Here is an 18,374-nt window from a genome sequence, read left to right on the forward strand (position 1 = left end):
CAGAGGAAAATGAGATGTTGCCTGCAAAGAACAAACTCTGTCCAGGAACTGTAATGGACACTTGCTCTCATCCTTCAGATAAGGTGGAAGCAGCCAGCCAATCCTCATGAACCAAAGCAGTGAAAACTATGTAAGTGTATCCACTCATGTTTTCTGATTTTGGGGACAATGGTTTTACTTTGTGCAGGAAAGAAATGGTTGCTGAATATGAGCAGTGATCACCAGAACAGCAAAATTTGTGACAGAAAAATGGAAGCATAGTTGTGGTTTACCCTAAGAAGAGTAAGATGTGATTTTTTTTTTATAGGCAGTGCAATCCCATTGTCATACAGTACATGTATCTGAAGTTCTTCTGAGGAACGTACTGCAGGTGTATCTCAACAAGAGTGAAGAGAACGTCTAGGTCAGTTATATTTTTAGAGACTAGACTTAATGAGGATGAGAGCCCAGAGCAGCAGGAATTGGGGAAGGAGCCTGGAGCTGAGGACATTTACTGCTCAGGTGGCCGAGAGCTGGGGGATGCTGGTGGGGGGGACTCTGTGCACCCTCTGCACTCAGCAGGGCAGACTCTTTCTCCAGAAGGGTCACCTCCTCAGTACATCGAAGTTTGACAACTTGGCTTTGCCAACACTTTTCTCTAACACATCCCTTCTGATAAAAATCTAGAGTTTTTGTCTGTAGGAAAGGGAATTTATTCTGTTAATCACAGACTAAATCCAACTGTTCCTACTTCTGTTGGCATAAGTCCAGGTGGTAGGCCCTCTGAGCAGAAAATCTGCCAACTGGGAAGTCATAATAGGAAAAAAAACATCTGCTGTTTTTCATGTTAAAATCATGGGTATACTGTGGAGCCCAAACCATGGTCTTAAGTTTTCCTTTCTCTGTAGAAAGGTTAACAGTATGTGGAAGTGTCAATAATGCCTGATCACCACACAGAACATACCTCCAAAACCACCTAGGGCTTATTTAGGACTCAAATATACATCTCATAGATGGTCCAGGTATGCATTTTTAGCCTCTAGATAGTGTTTACCAACTCACACGAGAAAAAGCAGTGGTTGAACAGGAGGAACTTTAACCCATGCTTCAATGAAGTGTTTTTGTTTTTGTTTTTATGTAGATGTTGCTTATTGAGTTTTCATGAAAGAATGAAAAAAACACATAATACTTGATGAACAAAGGATATGCAACATTACAGAGGTAAGAAACTTGCCTCCATATCTCTAGGGCTTGTTAATAAGGCTGCCCATCTGACCCTCCCTGTCTCACAAACCTAACATATTCAGCCAAATTCTAGACCATAACTTCCATGAAGAAAACCACCTTATCAAAGGCCTTGGCAAAAATATGTGTAATTCTGTTTGACATCCTTCATAATTTTAGAACAGTAACTCCTGATTAACGATGACAAAAACCCCAATTATTTGAGACATTAAAATCTGCTATGTAAAAAATTTCAACAAGAATACATTCTGAACTCCTTGGGTCTATGTTTGTTCAGGACTTTCAGCTTTTTACAAGATCAAGTCACAGGTATAAGGCTGAGCACCGCATCTTGTACCTACTTCACTTAAAGGAAAAGAACCATCTAGAAATCTTGATAACGTTAGCAGAGAGGAGACCAAGATGGAAGAGTTACCTTGGATTGCTTGTGCCTTATGCTGCTGGAGATATCAAGTTCATAATTGAAGTGATAATGTGGGTTTTTTCTTCCATGGGGAAAATGTTACTACATTGCTGTGTGAGTAACTTGTCCCCAACCAATTTTCCAAACAATATCTAACATCGACCTGTGAAAGTTTCCTCCATTGAAATTCAGTATGAAGTTCACTACAGCAATGGTATCTAGGGTCTGATCGCTTGTGCACTGAAATGAAATGATAGCCTTCTGTTCATCTCATTATGCATGAAATTAAGATAGAATCCAGGAAAGATATTGGCATTTCAAATGTATTCTTGTACTGGAAATGTGCTTCTCTCCACTACTCCCGCAACTTCCTTGTACTTAAAATGGTAGTGTGTAACATCCTCCAATATCCAAATTTTCAGTGAGAGCCAAGAGGAGCCACATTTCTTGTTATAGGGATGGATGATGAAGAAAATAATACTAACATTTTAAGAGCAAAGCTTTAATTATTTGTATCTCTTGAATATGGCCATCAGTCTTAAGTGATTATTTTCTACTGGTAAGTATTACCATTTGCTTTTAATGTGGCCTATCCAACACTGTCATAAGAGTTTCACTCCAGCTATGTTCCATGTGCTCATATTCAAGTTCTTCATGTCACCATTGTGTATAGGAAATTTTGGTTTATTTTTATGAGACAGAGACCAAAATATTTACTAGGTGGGATGGAAACAAGCCAACTATCTAGATAGTTGCTAGTGTCTGTAGTAGTTAATTCCACAGTCTTATACTAAGTGTAAGTAATTTGCTTCTTTTGTAAAAGTAAACTTTACTATTAGCACATAAATATATTATGCCAGAGGTGAAAAAGCTGTTGACTACATTTACCTCTTGAAAAAGCTGTTGACTACATTTACCTCTGAACTTTGATGCATTTTATAAAATTTTCAGGTCCTTCAGGCCCTATAAAGATAATAGCTAAGAATTTAAACTGAAGCACTTGCAGTCACTCTGATTTCGGTTTACATTACAATTTCATGAAAAAAAATATTGAGAATTCAGTTTTTCATTCTTTCAGAGGCCAAGAAAATAAAAGCTGGAAAAGTTTTAGGACATGAAAACAAAACTATCCCCAGTCTTTTGGCTCTTACATACTTTTAAGCAAACAAACAAAACCCCCATTGGTTCGCAGCACCAAATTTCACTGCTTTCAAATGAGGGTGTATCTTTGGTACCTCTTGATTCAATTTCCTAGCAGCAAGGGGGTTTGGTGTGGGTTTTTTTGGTGCTGGGAAGAAGATGGAGTTTCTTAGCTGTGTCTGAATGTTACGTTGAACAGATTTCAAGACAGCATTTCCCTTTTGTAGAAACTTTCTCTAATATCTGTAAAAATAACAGAAACCTTCCAAAAATTGTTTGGTTTTGCTTCCTGCATTAACATCTCTGAGCATGTTTGTGTGAGTCACAGGTTGATGACCTATGTCTGTCTCCCAGTGAAACAGTTTCCTATTACAAAATCTATCATCGCAGCTGGCACTGACACCATTTCTTGAAGTGTTATCTCTGACATGAAGGAACAGGCAAGGAACTGGTGTCCTCTTTTTGTCCCTGTGAAATAATAGCTAATGCCTGAAATACAAGTACAGAGCAGTATTTGAACACTTGCTTTATTGCTCCCTGTGTGACCTTACCTTTGAGACCTCTTTTATAAAGTCCACATGTCTGAGCACATGAGGGTAAAATAAAGATGAACTATAGATCACTAACATTTTCAGTAATGTTGCTGTTCTTCCATTGAGAGAGTTGTGACAACTGTTCAATGCCTTTCTTCTCTTTGGGGCAAATGTTCAATGCCTTTGTGAAATAGTACCGTGAGAAATCTACACAGCATGCCCACCCCTGGCACACTTGCCCTCAGCATTGGATAATGACTGTGCACTTCATATAAAAATTAAAAGCTGCAGAATGTAAGAAGAACATGCTTGACTTACCTTTGTCTGTGTAAGAAGGTTTTCAAGGTTAACTTTTTCAGAGATGGGATAAGGAGAAATGCCTATTTGTGTTCCTTGACACTTACTTTCAGATGCTTCAAATCTTGCCTAGATGTGACTACTTGAGCTGAACAATTTTGGAAAACGCTGCAAGTATTCACTCATTAGCATAGAAAAATATTTGCTAGCCTGAATTTAAAATAATTATGAACTATGTCTGTGAAAAAAGTTTGGCAGAGAGGGGCTGCTTTGTCAGGGCTGTTCTCTTTGCAATTTATTGAAAATTGTCCAGTTTGCCCAGGTGCATGCAGCTAAATACAGACTTTATTTTTCAGCATTGCTGTTCCCTAAAGACTTTTTCTAGCCTTCACATGCTTCAGGTTTTGCAATGACGATGTTGGCTGCTCCTGGCTGAAAGGGGAAAGGAGGGGAAAGCTGCCTGACATAGATGGAAGGGGGGAAAGTAGGTCTCCTTAGGAGAGAGAAGTGTGAGAGAGCTGGCAGGTGAGAACCCAAGGTAGAGGATATTGTGACAAGAATGGGGAAAATGAAGCTTGTGCCAATACAATTTTTTGGAGTGACATTAGGTCTGTGTGCCTGACTTCTAAGTTGTCCAGGCATTGCATTCAGTGTGTTGTCAAGCTTCAGCTAATAAATCCTGCTGCAAAATAAATGAGAATTAACTGGGCAGGGTACCTTAGATAAGATAAACCAGGTCTGGGACCTAGGGAACTCAGTTTATCGGGACAATGAGCTAAGATAACAGGGAGTCAGGCTTTAAGAGGTTCTAGAAAATAAAGTAGGTGAAAATGGAATTAAACACTGCTATGTAGTCAGGAAATCTAAATGGAAATATTTCTGATATTTATCAATGTTACAATGTTGAAGTTTGCAATACAATTTTTTTCTTTTAGCACTGGATGTATGAGTATATATGCATATGTCCCTTCAAATTCAAATCTGCTGTAGCATAGGCTCTTTCTGTAACTTTTAAAGTGAAAAGCAGATTTACAGAGTATCATATAATTCAGGATGGCAAGTATATGACAGATTGGAAGCACTGTAAAATCTGGCTTTATCATCGTTTCACTATGTCGTGCTATGGAACTGCTCGGTTTTATTTCCTCTGCATGGCACAATTTATTTAATTTCCAGGAGTCTTCTGCCTACACATGGTGGTTGCTGTTTGATGAGGCAGAGAGATACAGACATTCACTGGAGACAGACATACATAGCTCCTTATTGAGCAATTTATATTTGCCTCTAAGTTACAGGACCATTCAGATTAAAAGAATGCACTTGTCCTTTGTGTATGAAAACTATCATTTTTATAGAACATACACATATATGCATTTCTGTGTGAGGTAAACAAAAAGCATTGTACAAATTAATCACCCAAAATATTCTAACTGGCTATCCCAAGAAAGACTGTAAATAATTGACTAAGATTTCTACTAATAATTTAGAAAAGGGACTACATGTTTCGTGATATATAGGATAAATCTATATTTAGGTTTGCAAATAGTAGCTCTATTTCTAAAATTTTGATGTGCTCCTATATCATTTGAGAGGGAGTTTGATATAGATATCCTCCTCGCATGTCTTTCAAATCTAAATATTGATGAGTAGTGTTCTCATTCCTTTAAACACGAATATTCCTAACCTACAAAAGGTAACGATAGAAATATCATTCTACATCTGAAGGCAGAGAGCGTCTTTGGAAAGAAAAGTCCATAAGGACCTTTAAAAACCATATAATGTTTTACTGCTATTTTTTTCATGGTACTATATACTTCTACTTTTGTACCGTATATTTGAACCTTAATACCCATGTAATATTACATATTATCTTATTATCGTCACTGACTCCCACTGTAGCTAAGTTCTAAATAAGTTCTAGGATTTCAGTCTGTAATATAGGTTATGCAGTGCAACATACTCATGAAAAGTATTCACATTCAATACTGATAAACTAATATTCACCAATCAATTATTAATAGAATGATGTCTCTATCTGTACAGCAGTTAACTTGCTTATGGCATGAAAAGCAGTGGTCAGTGCGAAGTTAATGTTGATTTCTATTGTTTCAACCTCTGTCAGTTTAGGACTCAGCTACTTGGGAGCGGGATCTTTACCGCAATCTCTTAGATTTTCATCAGAAGTCTGACTTGGGGCTGATATGGTCCAAAATTAGGTCTAAAAAAAAGATTTTTATGTAAATTACACCTGTTAGAAATGTATCTGTATTTCTCAATTTTTATCTTTTCTTGAGGGCATGTTTGCCATGAGCTCTGAATTCTGTGTTTTCCACTTCAGCTTATTCATTGTCTGTTCTCGTTCAGGCAATAGTTGGCAACTTTGCCTCCTGTGCTGTGCCTGGGAGCATGACTGTTTGGGATGTTTATATATCCTAGATTCTCTGTTCAGTTGCCATCATGTTGCCATACGTGGCTACAAGCAAAAGCCTGCTGGGCTGCTGGATGTAGTGACATTATCAGTTCCCAGACAATAGTCACTGCATGCTGTTTCTTATTCAGGAGCTGCAAAAGCCTAATTAATACAAAGGGTGCCGTTATAGACATTGCATCCCAGAGAGAAGCCTGGGAGGTTTGCCCCAAATTATTTTTTCTTCTGTGGATCTACACCCAAAATAGCACCTTTGGGTCCAAGTTTAGGGGCTGTGTTTGAAGATGAACCCTGTCAAGGAAAGCGCTGTCTAGTGATTGTAATATTTATAGAGAAGACTTTATGTTTTCTACATCGTGTTGTCACTGACTCTCTGACTTTGTGCTGCGGCACTTCTGTGAGACAAAGAAATTGTATATAAAATACCAGCTTTCTTTCCCAGGGTCGTTTAGGGACTCGGTGCTAAAAAATTGAACATAACTTTTCTGAGGCTAGAATCAATACACTAACTACTGCTCAAGTGGTGCTGGGAGGATTTTACCTAGTCCTAGGGCACCCAGTGGTAGGCAGAAAGACAAAATGCTTAGGCTCTTATTTTTGCAATAGGGATAAAATGGCCTCCAAGATGGTGTTAAAAAGGTCCTCTTGAAAAGTTCAGATTTCATAAGATTTATATGAGATGTATTGGCTTATTCAGAACTTTAATTAAAAATTGTAGAAGGTCCTTTAGTTCATTAATTGAAGATGGTTGCCTGTAAATGAGAAATTAATTTATGCTTGTTTTTAATTGTTGGATGCCACCACAATTGGTGCTGCATAAAAATACATACAGTACATAAAATGTGAATTAAAACAAATGAATAATTATAACCACATCAGCCTAAAAGCAGGAGGCATTTTAATATCGGTCTTGTAATGGTGCATGAATTAAGAAGGATTAATTTTTCTGAGACAGTTCAGAAGTATTTAGCCTTTATTCTGCCCTTATTTAAAATGCCTCATATAATACATCTCAGTATTTTACATAATTTAAGTTTTCCTAAGACATTTTGTTCTCTCTGAGGTTCTTCAACATACTGAAACATTCCTAAGATCTTAGATCTAGAAATCATCATTTTTCCAAGCAGATCATTTATTCTTTGGGTTTTCATTCATAATCTGCAGGATCAGTGCCTGTAATAGATCAGTTTCCTCAGTTAGGGAGGTGCTTGTTTATGGCAATAGAAATACAATTACCTACATAGATTGGTGTAAGGACATTCCATAATGGTCAGAATGTCACAGTTATCAGACTGTTTAGCATGAAGGTGTCATGGAAAAATGCTTATAATCTCTTCTGTAGAGTATTATTTTGTTTATTTGGGTAGCAAATGTGCAGCAGAAAGCAGAGCCTGCAGTCAAATCAGAAAGACAAGATTCCGTGGTTCTGTGTTCTTAGCAAACAGAAAACGTGTGTGAACCATATGCATGTTTTAGGACACATATTACAGAGAGAAACTGGTTCAGCAGCAAGGCTGCTGACCATTAGCAAAGTATTGCACAAACTGTGTAATTCTGAATCTTTGTGCAGTGACTGTTCAACTGGAGTTAACTGTATAGCTAAAAATAAGGCTGTCTAAGGGCTTTTCTAGATTTGGCTCGGATTTTTTGTAGGAAGCTCATGTTACTAAAAAGTGAGGCCCTTACAAGCCTGAGTGTATTGTAGCAAATAGCACAGCTGTTACAGTAATGTACCTTAGTAAATATCAGATTTTGATTTAATAAACCGAGCAATAGAAAAGGGGAAAAACAAATTCAAAGTCTTACCAATTGTAAAAGTTTCACAAGAAAGCAGAAGTTGTATTATCATATTAATGCCATTATTAAGGTTTTGATAAATGCTTTACGTATGAATATTAACACAAGATAACCTGGATTCAAGATATTCACAGAGCACAGAAACACCGTCTCAGCTTCCTGAACGCATCTGTCAGTGTACTCTTTGATCCTGCTTTGTAATATGTCTTCTATTTCAGTTTTGGGTTTCTGGGCCTTTCCTCTACCGAGTCTTTTCACATATTTCAAAATATGTGGTAGCTTTGTGATGTGAACAAACATCTACTGGGATCAGATCCTTTAAAGTATATATGAATAGTAAATTAGTTAGATGGAGCTCTTGTATGCCTGAAAAGTGTTTCAGTTCCCTCAGCATGTGAGCTTTCTCTACATTAGAAAGCAAATCACAATCAAAGAGCCTTACATGGGTTTTATATTTTGACCTTGGGCAAGTCACCGAGGCCCTCTGTGGCTTGGTTTGAAGCTCAGCTTCCTGCATGTGCAAAATGTTAATGTTCTCCGCATTAAGGTGTACATTCATCTTTTTTTTGGTTTTTCCCTATGTAGAAACTTATAAATCCTAGAGCTGCCTTCCCCCCCCCCCCCCCCCCCCAACCCCTGCCAAAGTTCCTAATTTTTTCTTTTTCTATTACTTTTGCCCAGAGCTATATGCACATTTTGCACATGTGTTTTCAATCCCTATCTGGACATTTCATCCTTATCTGCTGCTTTAGTAGCAGGAGTTCTTCAGTTTACAGCACAGGGGTCCTGAGTTTAGCCTCTCTACTTAAGGAGAACTCTTATTGGGTTTTAATCTTGGGTATAACAGCTTCAGTGACCCCAAAGTTCACAGTCTGCCTCTGTTCTTTGGCTATGAATGCTACTCTTTCTCCTATGGGAAGAACAGCACGCTTCCCCCTGCCTCCCCTGGAAAAGAATGGTGTGACCTGAGAGGCTGTTTTATAGCAACTGTCTTACTCTTAAAACTATAGCTGAAGTTTTTGTGCACAGTTTTGCATCCCTTGGGGTATTATGAGGTGATTAAACTGTTGAACTACTGCCCATTTGATGGTCCCCCAGGGTCTTCCACTCCAGGGCACTGTAGGATTTCTTGACTTTAGGAAGTGCTTATGCTGCTCTTACCTTTCTTTCTGTCTTGCCTTCCCCCCACCTCCCCCTGCCAAGTGTTTCTAATAGCAATTATTCTTTTTCAAAATGTGACTTTAGAAATAGGAAAATTCTTTCTCTGCTGAAGGGATAAAGGCACAGTTGTCTGCAGGCTTTGCTTAGCTGGCATCACCAGTGCCAGAGCCAAGCCAGCCTTCTGCCAGACAGCAGCTCAGACATTTGAAGGAGCCAAAGTCTAAGTACCAAAGGGAAATAGGAATCCACTTTTCCTGACCGCTCTGCCAGCAAGTAGCAGAAGCATGTGGCTCCCTATCTTCACAGGACGTGAAGGACAAGGTAAGTAGTTTGGGCATGATAAAAGCATGAGAACAATAAAGCTGCCAAGCAGATCCTGAGGACAGAAATGTGGGTGATACAGGACCTTGTCCCTTTCAGATTTTGCTGCAGAGTATTCTCAGGAATAAGCATGTTTCATCCCTTCCTAGAGAAATGATGCTGCTTGCTTAAAGAACACACTGGTTATCAACCCCAAGTCTCACAGAGGTGGGTAGTTGTCGCTGAAGATTGCCTTTCCTTTTCATTCATGTTTCCATTTAAATGGGAAAGGTAACTGCTGTTTATGTCAGGTTTCTTGTGGCTGAAGCTCTGATTTTTTCCTAAAAATTAAAGCAAACAAGTAAGAGGGTGTTCTTGAAATTTATGAAGTTAGGTATAGGGTTGATCAAGAACCTTTGTTGAAAATGATGCAATCCTTTTCCTTCTTTGCCTGGACAGGCTTCCTGGAACTTCTAGTTTAGCATCCTGACCTTTTCTCTTGTCTTTTAAGCTTTTCAAATATTCTTCTTCAGTTTGGGTACAGTTTTTAAACTTTCCAACATAGTTGTCTCAGCTGTGTCAATGCACAAAGGAAATAATCCTCAATCTTTCTATCCCAGCTAAGAAGATATGTTGTGCCTGGGATCAGGTGTTCAGGCTATGACTGGCCAGATGAGTTGATCGGTGACATCATGCCTTCTCTAAGGGTTGTTTTATATAGTTATTGCTTTCCTTATTAGCTTCTTATAATTCCTCTGCCTCTCAGCACTGCTTAACTTTATGTTGACTTTTCAGTTAGTTCTTTTAGCTTTTTTCTGACTCCAGGGACATCATCTAATTTGAGCAAAAGTACTTTTTTGTATTTGCTCAATGCCTTTGGAACACAATTTTTATTGATGGAAAAAAGTAATGGACAAAGAATAAATTATAAGACATTGTGCTTTCTTTCATTGGTGCCCTAAAACACTGGATGATAAACAGATATGTTTGCTTGTATTCAGAGATTAGTTTTATTTCTTTTTATTCTTTCAGTACACAATGCATACTGATGTGTTTTAATTAGCAGAAAAAATACATATAATGCCATGAAATAATGCTGTCATGCATATAGGAAAACTTTGCTTAGTTTATGTTTTTCTGAGGTAAACACAGGACTTCGTTATGCTTCTTGCTCTGAACGGAAAATTTATTTTAATTATTCTACCTTAACTTGAATTGTCAGTTTAAATTCACCTGCTGAGTGCTATCAACTGGTGTTGGCATCTGTATTCGTGCTTGAAGATGTCCATATTCATTACTGGATTTCTTTAGCTTAACAAAGCTTGGAATTAAATGCAACCCACAAAGCAAGCATTTGTCATTCTGCGATGCATTGAGAGCTAGCACTGCTAAAGGAAAGTATTGTTTCAGGCATTAACAGTCCAGTCTGATTATGGAACTCTGTCCGTTTCTGGTGGGAACCACTGCAAGAACAACATCATTACCATCTGTGTCCTCAGCAGAGGCTTCATATCTGAACATTTAGCATTTCAAAAATCCTACAGATGTTGATATTGCATTATTCATTTAGTTAGAGACTGCCACAGCTGTGTACTTTCCTGTATATTCTTTCAAACAATCTGGCAGCAGACTCTAATTTGAGCAGTGCAGAATACAGGCTGCAATTTTGATGGGTATGACTCTGGTATACATGATTTGTGCCTATTTGGCAAACTTACAGTCTCTGAAGAAGCAAAATGGAGTATTGTCACTGCACTTCAGCAATTTCAGTATTCCAATGACAATTTAATGGATTGAAAATGAACATGCCTTGTGTGCATCTGAATGTTCTTGCGGTACTGAAATTATTTTGGAGAACCCTTTCAAAGCAATACATCAACTTGTCAATCAATAGATTGATGGAGTGAAAGAAGTGGAGTATCAAAGAAAGCAAGAGAAACAGTGAAGGAAAAAGGAGTAAAATAACAGAAAAAAGGAAGGAAAGAGATGGAAGAAATGGAAGAAAATGTGAAATGCACTGCATATTAAAAAACTGAAAAGAAGGAAGCAAAATGGAACACAGAAAAAAAAAAAAGAAAAAAAGAAGAAAATTAAATTATAAGGAGGAAAGGAAAAACTCAAGAGTTTGTGACAAAATACTTGGTCATGTATGGAAGGACTTTAAATACCATCGAGTTAGCTACTTGAAAATGTATCAGATTCAAACCCACAGTTTCTAAAATATTTCTAATACATACCTTGGTAAAAATACTCTGCTTTTGCTATGACTGCAAACCAGAAAGAAAAGGAGATTGGAATCCAAATTGCCAAATGTCCACTGAATAAGATTATTTCCCAGGAATCAGCAGAAATGGGTACAAAGCTCTTTTTTTTTTTTTTTTATTTCTACTCACAGAACCTGATATTGGAAGTTATTCAATTGCTTGAATTTGAAGCAATTTTTTTTCATAGCTTATAACTGGGGAGTCAAATCCCAAGAAGTTCTGCAAACTACGAAAAATACTTTAAATCTGCAACAGTGATACTGAAAGTGAAAGATGACCTCATCTCAGTGATGTCTCCCAGAGAGAGGGTTGGTGCTTTCTGAATTTTTAGGGACTTAACTCACCTTTTTTTTTTTTTTTCATTAGTTAAATGTTAATCATCAAAAATAACAAATTCACACATGAACATTGGATGAGTCCTTTGCATAATCTGTTTGAAGAAAGATCAAAGTAAGAACTTCCTCATCCTATCACTCTGAGTTTCATTGGGTGATAGCAATTGAAATCAATGTTCAAAATGCAATGAAAGGGTAAGAATAGTCATCTCTGCAGCTGCCATTTAAATTAACTGTCTCAATCTGGGAAACATTTACTCCTTCTTACATGGCAAAATAGCAGCTTTTGTTTGACTAATGCAGGATGGACAGACTGTAGGAATATGAATTCTGTGGGCAAGGGGTTTGCATGGAAATGCCCACAGCTTTTTATGTCTGTGTGGCTGCCACAAGTTTTCCTTCATTTTATCTTCTGTGCAATGAACAATCAATGTGGGAGAGGAGAGCCATCCTCACAGTTTGAAGCAGTAACTGCTTCATCTTCAAGGCATGTAGACAACTGGCTTTTTCATAGCTCCCCAGAAGAATGGGAAGCCAGTTTTCTCTACCTAGTGGCGTTACCCTGTTCTCCTTTGTTCTTATAGTTCTCTTTTTCTTAGGGAAAGACTAGTCTTCTGGCATGTTTTAGACTCTGAACAGTTGGGTTTTCCAGGGTCAGAAAGAAATGGGCTTCTCACTGGACAAAGACACATTCTTCTTTTCAACTCCTGCGCTGTGGCTGAGGTGCATAGTCAGTTTGAGAGGCAAGGTCGGGACTGTGCATGGCTTTAAATTTCTTTCACTCTAAGTGAATGCCACTGGCTTGCTTTCTCTCTTCTCATCCAGACACCCCTGGGCTATTAATGCCACTGAATCCTTGCTCTGGGACTCTGCAGAGAAAGCTCAGTGTCAGCACCCTACAGTTGTGTGCAAGTCCTGTAGTCTTACTGGACTGGACTCTTTAAATAGCACTTTGTGATCATTACAGAGGAGGGCCACACTGTTTCACATCTCTCTACTTTTCCTTTGGGGTTTGTTTAATAAAGTTCCCACCTGTCGGATTAAATCTATTTCACTTGTCAGTGTCTTACTTATCTAGAGAAAAAATTACCATTTTTTGAGACAAGTGTAATGAAACAGCTGTTCAGCGCCCAGCAACAGCCAAGCCAGTAGAGTTCAGTTTGCATGAAGAACTGGAGGAAGCACAGTTGGTCAATAGTGGAATAGAACAATTTTATAAAATCAGCAGTGTTTTCACCTTGAACTCCCTGTCCTATCTGGATTACCCAGATGGACTGCAAAAGAGTGGCAAAAATTATTTGCAGCATTCTGTATTGCTGCAGAGAGACAGACAAAAATATTTAGTTATGTTTAGAGGACTGGATTTGCTGGTGTAAAGGAAAGCATGGGAAGAGTAACTCATGTGTTTTTGATGCAAGAACGCATTCAGAGTAAAAGCGGCATTTTAAACCTGTAAGAAGAACAACAACTTACACAACGTAGTTAATGTGTGAAACTCATTACCAGAAAATATTAACAGTATTCTTGGGAAAGTTTGGTCATTTATAGCAATAACAAGGTAACTGACAGTAACTGATACTTTTAGAACTGTGATTTCAGATTGATCATATAGGGCATACGATCTTAGCTGTGAGGGTTAGACACATAATTTTCCTATGGAATGAATTATCTCTTAATTAGGTATTCTCAATTTTTCAATAATTTCTCTGTTACAGGACTGTTTGCTGCTTGAAACAGATGGTATGGACAATGGTAGAGAGGAGGTTAAAAGTAGCAGTAGTATAATATGGAACATAGAGTTGCTTTCTTACACATAGCCTGTCTAATGAACTCCTTACAAAGGAAGAAATGGGATACTTTAAAGTAGTTCCTTCCTTTTTTCTAAACAAAAAATAAGACATTTAAAATAAATGTTTATACCTAATGGTCATCTCTTGTAAAGTTCTTGCTGCTATTATTGTTGAAAACAAGACTATATTTTTTTCCATATTTTATAATTTTTTCTAACTGTGAAGTATTATGATATCAAATGTAAATATTTTGTCTTCATTCAGATGATATGCTCATTGACCACTACCAAAATTATTAAGCCTTGGACATTCTAATATACCTTCCAGCACTTTAGCTGCAAACCAGTGTGAAAATGAAAATATGAAATTAGATAATGATGTGTAACATTTTTCCTTAATACCTTCTAAAACCAAATTTTTCTGCCTTCTTCTGCTTTTAAAAAAATATTTCTACTCGGATTTTTAATGTTTCCCCTTGATCCTTAGATATCCATGATTCTTTGATGAAGTCTAATTTTACCAGCATTTTGTGCAGTAACTTTTTCTGAGTTGTATTAACCAGGAGTGTACTTTGATCTTTTCTTTACATGTCCATACTTCTTGACATCAAACAGCAAAAATCCTGGAAGCCCTAGCTGTAAAAGAAAAAAGAAAAAAAAAAAAAATCCCCACATTTTAAGCAACCATTGAAATTCATGGGGCAAGTTCAGTTTTTACTTGTGATATTATGAGAAATCAAAAGTTTCAGAGCCTAAAGACAGCTGAGATAGGAGCTAGGATGTAATATCAACAATACCCATTGTGGTTATTAGGAGACAGGGAAAAGGATCGGAAGATACACAAACAAGAAGCCCCCAAACAATGGCAAAACACAACTGCCAGAGAGAGGGAGCTGTGGCAAATTTGTAAGTATAACCACCCATTCTGATCCTAACCCTACAAATGCTTCTTGCTCAACAAGCATATTAAAAAGGGATTTGTGTAGGGATATAGCCTCATAAATATGATCTCAAGTTTTGTGTTCAGGTTGTCCCTTTTCAGTCTGTTTTACCTATTTTCAAACTATTACTTTTTCAAAACTGCCATTGCCATATACTGTATCACTTATACCAAACAGAAACTTGAGGAAGGCAGCTGTGAGAAAAAATGGTTTTAACTTTCTGGAAGTGTTATTAATTCAATATATAAAGTGAGAAAATGACCATTATAGAGTTTTTCTTAAAAACTGAAGTCCTTTCTAATTGCTTTAGAAGCATTATATTAAAAACCGATATACTTTCAGACCATCACATTTTCTGATATTATAATTTTTAGAAGTTACTTTACTCACAGAATGGAAGGACTAGGGATGCTGGGTCAGATTCTCAGCTGGTTTAAATTGCTGTAACTTTAGTAAAAGCAGCAAAGCTATGCCAGTTAAAGAGAAGGTCTGGATGTGGTTAGTGTTCTTAACAGTTACAATAGGGCATGTACTTTTGTTGTTATTTATGTTGCAATTGTTCCTAGGAGCCACTTATTACCAGGCCCCACTGGGCTGGAGCACCGTGTACAAAGAACAGAAAACTCTTTCAATGCAATGAGAAGTGGCACTGTCTTTTGTATGTAGGTAACTAGATTGCATGAGCACTGTGCTAGGTTTTCTGCAAATGGTTGTTTCCTTCTTTAAAATAATTAATCTCAGTCGTGTCTCTGCCTCACTTCAGGTGTGCTCTGTGCAGAAGTTCTCACACTCTGCAGAAGTTCTGTAGGAAACAGCTTCAAAAGCATTTTAGAGGGAAAAGAAAGCTCTTCAATCCCTCCATTTGTTTAGAAGGAGCTCAGTTTTACATTTAAGAAATTCTCTCTTGCTTTGAGATTTTATATGTAAAGGCTGATTCCTTTAGTAAGGCCATGCAGTATATGGCTATATACAATATTCTTTAGAATAGCTGTGGACTATGAATTCTTAAGCTAACTCATGCAAGTTTGTCTCCATCATAGAATGGTTTGGGTTGGAAGGGACCTTTAAAGGTCATGTAGTCCAGTTGCCACCCCGTAATGAGCAGGAACGTCTTCAACTACATCAGGTTGGTCAGAGCCCCGTCCAACCTGGCCTTCAATATTTCCATGTATGAGGCATCTACCACCACTCTGGGCAACCTGTTCCAATGTCTCACTACCCTCATCATAAAAAAATCTAAAAATTTCTTCCTTCTATCTAGTATCAGATGATGCTTTTGAAAACAACTGGGTTTTGTTCATAGCTTTTCGGGCTTGTGCTTCTGTAAATACCTTATTTTGTTTTCTCCATTGCTGAAAGTGAGGGAAAATTTCCTTTCCATTTTCATTTTCCAGAAAATATATGCTGCTCTGCCATACGAACACCCAAAACATTCCAGACCTTGGGTTTTTTCCAGTATGTTAAAGGGTAAGTCTGTAAGTACTAAGTGAAATTTCTGGAGCTCTGGACTCTGTCTTTTATAAAAAACACAACTCCCTGCAGGATGATCAAATTATATATCTGATTTGCTTGTCTGAATTATGAAGATAGAAAAATTGCCCCAAGAGGTGATGAAAAACTGCGTGGCTGATAATACTGGTCCCGTGTCAAACAACACTTGGATGTTCTCACAGTCTGTAGCAATGCTTCAAAATCTTTCAGGCACCACATCCGCAGTGTCCCTTCAGTTTTCTGTATGAATTATGGATTTTTGTGTTGTGGAAAACATACCTGCTTTAAAGTGTTGCAGATTTTATTTTTTCATGATTGTTTTTAAAATTGTCATTCCTTGTTAGCTGCAATATTAACATTAAACCTTTTTTTTTTTTTAACTATATGCAAATTGCAGCAGAGAGAAGAACCTTGTGCTAATGGAGCAGACCTATCACCTCCTAAGACATGAGAAGTAAATGAAAATGTAGCTAATCACATCGTTATCCCTTGTGTAAGCAGGTCAATGCAAAAAGAGAACAAGGATGCTAGAATATGCTACAGTGGAATGTATGACAAGGTATGTAGAGGGATATTTATACAGCATCTTTCAAACTGAAAATGTCTCTTAAGTTTAGGCTCCTGTGGAACCTAGTAAGGAACCTGTACATTCAGTGTCTCATTAAAGTAATAATTTTATATTTGTAGTATTTGGGTACTTTCTTGAAGCAGGGCATAAAGACCTTGCCTTCACTAAATTTCCCCAAGATTTTTCTTTTAAAATAAAAAAGAAAAATTACATTAATGAAATATTCAACCCAGAATCTCCCTGCTGCAGTTTTAGATTGTAATAAATGTACCCGGTTTTAATAAAGATAGTAAAGCTTTTGTAGTTCCGTAGGATTTCAATTATAAATTAACATTAAATAGAATGTTAAAGTTTGAGTAGGTCATATCCTTTGAACTTAATGGCCCAGATCCTTGGCTGCTAGTAAGGAACACACAAGGTACCTAAGGTGAAGGGTATTTGAGGACGTCTTTCAGGATTTCTTACCAAGTTGCTTTTCTTCTCCGTACAGGACAAGGAACCTAGAAAACTACTCTAAAATACGGCCATGGCCAATTGCAGTTACAGTCATTGCAGCTGAAATATGGGTGGTATACTTGATGACTTCTTGCTGCCTCTATTTTAAGATGATCAGATTTCTTGGTTTATAATGTGGAAGTAACTTCACAGATGACTTCTAGGAGATATCCATGATCTCAAGAAATTAGCAAGCAAAATTAATCAACAGCCATGCTGTTTTGAGTACTTCATGTTACAGAGTAATTTTATTTTTTTTAATGCTGCCTCTAAAATTTCCTTGCATGAGTTTTCATAGGTGAAGTCAGCCTCAGATCATCTTTATGGCAGCATAGGGCTGTGAATGATTGGATCACGCATCTTTTTAGAGGTGAAACACATAATGAAATAATGCTCATCACCAGAATTATATAAAAGGAAATCAATGTTTAGCTTCTCCACTTATTTTCATTTATTTCCTCACATGTCTTATGTTTAATATGCCTTTGTTAGGTTTTGGTATTAGCTTTAAAAAATGTTTATTAGAACACTAACGCTGTCTTATGTACATCACAAAATATATTCCTTACACCACTCCCACCCCCTTTTTTCCCCCTCTTTTCCTCCTCCTGAGTAATTGTGTCATTGATTTGTTCAAAAGTAGGCTCATAGGTAACTAGCAAAATGTGTACACATGGTATTTCACAGGTGAATGTACTAGAGTGAGAATAATTTTCATTCCTCACGTGTTGTAGTCTTAGTGCACTCTGCTGTCAGCTTGAAGTTATTAGCATTTTTACAATACACCTTATCTAGACAAAAAAAAACCCGAAGAAACACAACCACCTACTGATGCTGGAAGTGTATTTAGTTGCTAATGACAACTTGTTTCTCACCTTTTTGTTTCAAAATCCAGGATAGTGAATGGCTCTGTTAAGCCCTCAAACTGGACTATTTCTTTTAACATTTTGCTCAGGTAGCTCTGTTGGGGGTAAAGTGGATGAGGCCAGAGAGCTGGAAATTTGCAGGTTTTATTGTTGCATTTTCTCCAATGAAGTAGGAGGTTCTGATCCTAGCTCTTGCATGAGCCAAACACCTGACGTTAAGGTGTTTGAAACCTGTTTGGATTTTGCAAATCCATCATGGAAAATGTCCCTAACTTGTCGCCCCTCAGGATTTGATGATGCTTTTTACTAACACCCACAAGCATGATTTAGGTGGACTAAGCT

General features: G+C 37.5%; 1 long non-coding RNA gene across 1 annotated transcript; it reads left to right on the top strand.

The window, feature by feature from the left end:
* The first annotated feature begins 316 nt into the window (after positions 1-316).
* Positions 317-16,652, top strand: LOC121082760. The gene is made up of 4 exons (XR_005826108.1): positions 317-403; positions 1,121-1,200; positions 16,007-16,079; positions 16,501-16,652. It is a non-coding gene; the product is annotated as an uncharacterized LOC121082760 (long non-coding RNA).
* The last annotated feature ends 1,722 nt before the right edge of the window (positions 16,653-18,374 follow it).

Source organism: Falco naumanni, chromosome 1 (assembly GCF_017639655.2).
Source record: "Falco naumanni isolate bFalNau1 chromosome 1, bFalNau1.pat, whole genome shotgun sequence".
Taxonomy (NCBI): Eukaryota; Metazoa; Chordata; class Aves; order Falconiformes; family Falconidae; genus Falco; species Falco naumanni.